Raw genomic sequence first — 6,384 nt, forward strand, 5'->3', positions numbered from 1 at the left:
AAGAGCTGATACCTATACTCCTTAAGGTATTTCACAATATAGAAACAGAAGAGTCATTGCCAAACTCTTTTTATGAAGCTACAGTTACCCTGATACCAAAACCACATAAAGACACAACCAAGAAAGAGAATTATAGGCCAATCTCACTCATGAACATCGACGCAAAAATTCTCAACAAAATCCTGGCAAACCGATTCCAAGAACACATTAGAAGAATTATCCATTATGATCAAGTAGGCTTCATTCCAGAGATGCAGGGCTGGTTCAACATACGCAAATCCATCAATGTAATCCATCATATAAATAAACTGAAAGAAAAAAACCATATGATCATCTCATTAGATGCTGAAAAAGCATTTGACAAAATCCAACATCCCTTTATGATAAAGGTGTTGGAGAGATTGGGGATACAAGGATCATACCTAAATATAATAAAAGCTATTTACAGCAAGCCGACAGCTAACATCAAACTGAACGGAGAGAAACTCAAAGCCATTCCATTGAAATCAGGAACAAGACAAGGCTGTCCACTCTCCCCATACCTCTTCAATATAGTGCTAGAAGTTCTAGCAATAGCAATACGACAACATAAGGGGATCAAGGGGATTCGAATTGGAAAGGAAGAAGTTAAACTCTCGTTATTTGCAGATGATATGGTAGTATATATGAGCGACCTCAAAAACTCTACCAAAGAACTCCTACAGCTGATAAACACCTTTAGTAATGTGACAGGGTACAAGATCAACTCCAAAAAATCAGTTGCCCTCCTATACACAAAGGATAAAGAAGCAGGGAGGGAAATCAGAGAAACTTCACCTTTCACGATAGCCACAAATAGCATAAAATATCTTGGGATAACTCTGACGAAGGAAGTGAAAGAACTATTTGACAAGAACTTTAAGTCTTTGAAGAAAGAAATTGAGGAGGATACCAGAAAATGGAAAGATCTCCCTTGCTCTTGGATTGGGAGGATCAACATACTAAAAATGACAATTCTACCAAGAGCAATCTATAGATTCAATGCAATCCCCATCAAAATCCCATCAAACTTCTTCACAGACCTTGAGAGAATAATAATTAATTTTATATGGAAAAACAAAAAACCCAGGATAGCCAAAACAATCTTATATAATAACAGAACGTCTGGAGGTATAACCATCCCTGACTTCAAACTCTATTACACAGCTACAGTATTGAAAACAGCTTGGTACTGGCATAAGAACAGAGAAGTCGACCTATGGAATCAAATAGAAGACCCAGATATTAACCCACAAACCTATGAACACTTGATTTTCGACAAGGGGGCTAAAGGTATGCAATGGAAGAAGGAAAGCATCTTTAATAAATGGTGCTGGCATAACTGGATGTCAACCTGTAGAAGAATGAAAGTAGATCCATATCTATCACCATGCACAAAAATCAAGTCCAAATGGATTAAAGACCTCAACATTAATCTGACCACTTTGAACCAGATAGAAGAGCAAGTGGAAAGTAGTCTACAAGACATAGGCACAGGAGACCACTTCCTAGGTAGAACCCCAGTAGCGCAGACAATAAGAGAATCAAGGAATAAATGGGACCTACTGAAACTGAGAAGCTTCTGTAAAGCAAAGGACACTGTCAGTAAGACAAAAAGGCTACCTTATGACTGGGAGAAGATCTTCACCAACCCCTCATCAGATAAAGGCCTGATCTCCAATATATACAAAGAACTCAAGAAACTAGACAATAAAACTCTAATTAACCCAATTAAAAAATGGGGTGCTGATCTGAACAGAGAATTCTCAACAGAAGAACTCCGAATGGCCAAAAGACAATTAAGGTCATGCTCAACATCCTTAGTGATCAGGGAAATGCAAATCTAAACAACTATGAGATACCATTTTACACCGGTCAGATTAGCTAAAGTCAAAAACTCCAATGATAGCCTATGTTGGAGAGGATGTGGAGGGAGGGGAACTCTCATCCATTGTTGGTGGGAATGCAAACTTGTACAGCCACTGTGGAAATCAGTGTGGCGGTTTCTCAGGAAACTGGGAGTCAACCTCCCTCAAGACTCAGCAATTCCACTCTTGGGAATATACCCAAGAGATGCCCTATCATACTACAAAAGCATTTGTTCAACTATGTTCATAGCAGCACTATTTGTAATAGCCAGAACCTGGAAACAACCTAGGTGCCCCTCAATAGAAGAATGGTTAAAGAAGGTGTGGAACATATATACACTAGAGTTTTACTCAGCGGTAAAGAACAATGACATCTTGAATTTTGCATGCAAATGGATGGACATAGAAAACGCTTTACTGAGTGAGGTAAGCCAGACCCAAAAAGAGGAATATGGTATGTATTCACTCATAAGTGGATTCTAGCCATAATTAAAGGTCTTTGAGCCTATTATTCGTGATCCTAGAGAAGCTGGATAGGAGGGTGAACCTGAAGAAAATAATGTACTTATCCTCCTGGAGATTGGAAATAGACAAAAGTCCCAGGTAACTTCGGGTGCATGGGGGGGTGGAGGGAGGGTTGTTGGAAGGGGAGAGGGTTAGAGAGAAGGGAGTAGGGGAGGAATGGAGAAAACTCGGGGGACTGAGATGGGGGGAGGGAGGAAGGATGGATATGGGATCAGGGAAGAATATATCTCAACTAGGGGAGTCATTTTAGGGTTTACAAGAGACTTGATTATAAATGGGATCCCAGGTCCAAGGAGAGATCCCCAGATTGTTCTCTGGACAGAGGAGAGGGTGCCTGAACCGGCCTTGGCCTATAACCATACTGATGAAGATTTTGCCTATCACCATAGATCCTTCATCCGACGATGGATGGTGATACAGATGGAGACCCACATTGGAGCACCAGACTGAGCCCCCCATGGTCCAAATGAGGAGCAGAAGGAGGAAGAACATGAAAAAAAAACTCAGGACCGCGAGGGGTGCGATCACCCACTGATACAAGGGGACTGATCTAATGAGAGTTCACCAAGGCCAGTTGGACTGGGACTGAATGAGCATGTGATCCAACCAGATTTTCTGAATATGGCCGGATTCTCTGAATGTGGCTGGCCCGGAGCCTTTCTGAAAAGCCATTGACAATGACACTTGGACTTGTTTCCTCTGCATATACTGGATTTTGGGGATCCAGTATGTTTGGATACTCACCTTCCTGGACCTGGAGGGAAGGGGGAGGAACTTGAACTTCCCACAGGGCTGGAAGCCCTGACTGCTCTTAGGGATAGAGAGGGAGGAGGAGGGGGGAGGGGGGGGAGTGGGAAGGTGTTGTATATATTTTGTCCTATATATTTTGCTTTATGATACAGAATGTGAATACTTGCATATGTTTTAGAGAACCAATAAATCACATAGCTTCCATTTATTCAGTAGGAAATGTAAATAACTGCATGATGATCTTGATATCCTATATTTAACTTGACTTCTTTAATAAAGGAGCTTAATTTTCACTGATAAATGATATTCTACTGTAGTAAGGAAGAGTGGCCAGGCTGCTTGTTGTCCCAGCCACTCGAGAAGAGCACAGGCCCTTTGTTCCATCCCTCCTGGTTAGGTTATACCTGAAATAATCACACAGAAATTGTATTAATTAAATTCTGCTTGGCCCATCAAAAAAAAGAAAAAGATTAGGAGGTAGGTTAGTCAGACTTCAATCATTGTAAAAAAAAAAATACATAACATAAACAGCTTAAAGGTAGATTATTTGGTCATCAATTTTATTCCATGGTTACTTGTCTTTCTATTTCTGGATCTACTGTGAGTCAGAAGATCATGAGGTTATGAAAGAGGCTCTGACAACTCAAGATGGACAGGGAGAGAAATAAGGATACAGGAAACACATAAGCTGAATATCAAGACCCCGTTTACCTGTTTCTTCCAGTTACGTCTTAATCTCTTAGAATTAGAATTCCTCTTGCCTCCTGTGGTAGTTTAAAAGAACGTGGCCCTCAAAGGGAGCGGCACCATTAGGAGGTATGACTTTTTTGGAGTAGGTGTGACCTTATTGAAGGAAGTATATCCCTGAGGGGGTGGACTCTGAGTTCTCCTATGCTCCAGCTACTGCCTGCAGATCAAACTGTAGAACTCTCACCTCCTTCTTCAATACCATGTCAGCCAGCATACTGCCTTGTCATCCCCCAGGATTATAGGAACTAAACCTCTGAACTGTAAGCTAGTCCCAATTTAATGTTTTCCTTTTTCCTTCTTTTTAAACAATCTTATGTTATATATCAACCCCAATTCCTTCTCCTTCCAGTCCTGCCACTCCCTGTATCTTCTCCTCACCCCACCCCATCCACTCTTTAGAGAGGGTGAGGCCTCCCATGAGGAGTCAATAAAATCTGTCATCACTTGAGGAAGGACCAAGGCCCTCCCCTGGGAGGTATCTCTCCATAGAAAATGGCTCCAAAGAGCCAGTTCCTGCACTAGAGATAAAAATCAGTCCCACTGCTAGTGACCCTACAAACTTCCCAGACCACACAACTGTCATCCACATTTAGAGGGCCTAGTTCAGTATTATGCAGGTTCCCCAGCTGTCAATCTGGAGTCAGTGAGTTCCCAGTAGCTCGAATCAGGTGTTTCTGTGAATTTCTCCATCATCATTGTTTCCTTTTATTAGAGTTATCATGGTCAGGATGTCTCTTCACAGAAGTAGAGACCCTAAGACACCTTCTAAAACAGTGCTACCAGCCCAGAGTCCGAGAGTCAAAGCCGGTTGTCAAGCCAGTCCCGTTCCGTGCTCCTCTGCCTTTTCTTTCTCTTTCAACATGACAGATGCCGCTGTGTCCTTCGCCAAGGACTTCTTGGCCGGTGCAGTGGCCGCGGCCATCTCCAAGACGGCGGTAGCGCCCATTGAGCGGGTCAAGCTGCTGCTGCAGGGGCAGCATGCCAGCAAGCAAATCACGGCAGATAAGCAATACAAGGGCATTATAGACTGCGTGGTTCGTATCCCCAAGGAGCAGGGAGTCCTGTCCTTCTGGCTTGGTAACCTGGCCAATGTCATCAGATACTTCCGCACCCAGGCTCTCAACTTTGCCTTCAAAGATAAATGTAAGCAGATCTTTTTGGGTGGTGTGGACAAGAGGACCCAGTTTTGGCGCTACTTTGCAGGGAACCTGGCATCAGGTGGTGCCACTGGGGCCACATCCTTGTGCTTTGTGTACCCCCTTGATTTTGCCCGTACCCATCTAGCAGCTGATGTAGGCAAAGCTGGAGCTGAAAGGGAATTCAAAGGCCTTGGTGACTGCTTGGTTAAGATCTACAAATCTGATGGGATTAGGGGCCTGTACCAAGGCTTTAATGTGTCAGTTCAGGGCGTTATCATCTACCGAGCTGCCTACTTTGGCATCTATGACACTGCAAAGAGAATGCTTCCAGATCCCAAGAACACTCACATCTCCATCAGCTGGATGATTGCACAGTCTGTCACTGCTGTTGCTGGCTTGACTTCCTATCCCTTTGACACGGTTCGCTGGCCTATGATGATGCAGTCAGGACGCAAAGGAACTGATATCATGTATACAGGCACAATCGAAGGAGGAAGATTGCTCATGATGAAGGAAGCAAGGCCTTTTTCAAGGGTGCATGGTCCAACGTTCTTAGGGGCATGGGTGGTGCCTTTGTGCTTGTCTTGTATGATGAGATCAAGAAGTACACATAATTATGTCATAGGTGTTCTCCCTGAGAACAGGCATGTTGTATAATACACCATATCTTGAACATTCTGGACAGATTCTCTGGGCTTGTCTGTTTTATCAATGGCAACTATTTACCAGTTGAAAAGTGGGAAGCAATAATATTCATCTGACCAGTTTTCTCTTAAAGCTATTTCCATAATGACAATAATGATGGGACTCAATTATATTTTTATTTCAGTCACTCCTGATAATAAAAATTGAAGAAATAAAAAATATCTAAAGACAAATAAAATAAAATAGTGCTACCAGTAGGGACCTCAGCTTCAACACATTAGGCTTTGGAAAACGTCTCATATTCAAACCACAAGAGGTAGCTTCTCTTGGTCCCCCTAATGCAAAAGTTTGATGGCAGTCCCTCCTAATATCATGGTATCCTTAAGCCACTGATGGCTCCAGCAATTACTTCTCAAGAACACTAGAGTGCTGAGGAGGAGCTTCATTCCACAAATAGATCAAGGTTGAGTGCCACCACCTACCCTAAAGGCGGATCAGGAGTTTCCTGACTTCCTTGGAGTTGGTGGAGGCAGGATTTTCTTCATTGTTATCTATAATAAACTTTAATATTTCAGATGATCCTCTGAGTGGGATCGATGGAGTAATATGTGTGAATGCTGCATCCTAGTGGATGAACATGGAAAAGGATTACTTGCTTTCTCCTGAGTTGTGTGCTGTTACAATTCTGA

General features: G+C 42.7%; 1 pseudogene; it reads left to right on the forward strand.

Annotated features, from left to right (window-relative positions):
- Positions 1-4,700: 4,700 nt before the first annotated feature.
- On the forward strand, positions 4,701-5,730 carry LOC125403171 (ADP/ATP translocase 2 pseudogene; annotated as a pseudogene).
- Positions 5,731-6,384: the final 654 nt, after the last annotated feature.

The sequence above is a fragment of the Myodes glareolus genome, chromosome 3 (genome assembly GCF_982192425.1).
Source record: "Myodes glareolus chromosome 3, mMyoGla1.1, whole genome shotgun sequence".
Lineage (NCBI taxonomy): Eukaryota > Metazoa > Chordata > Mammalia > Rodentia > Cricetidae > Myodes > Myodes glareolus.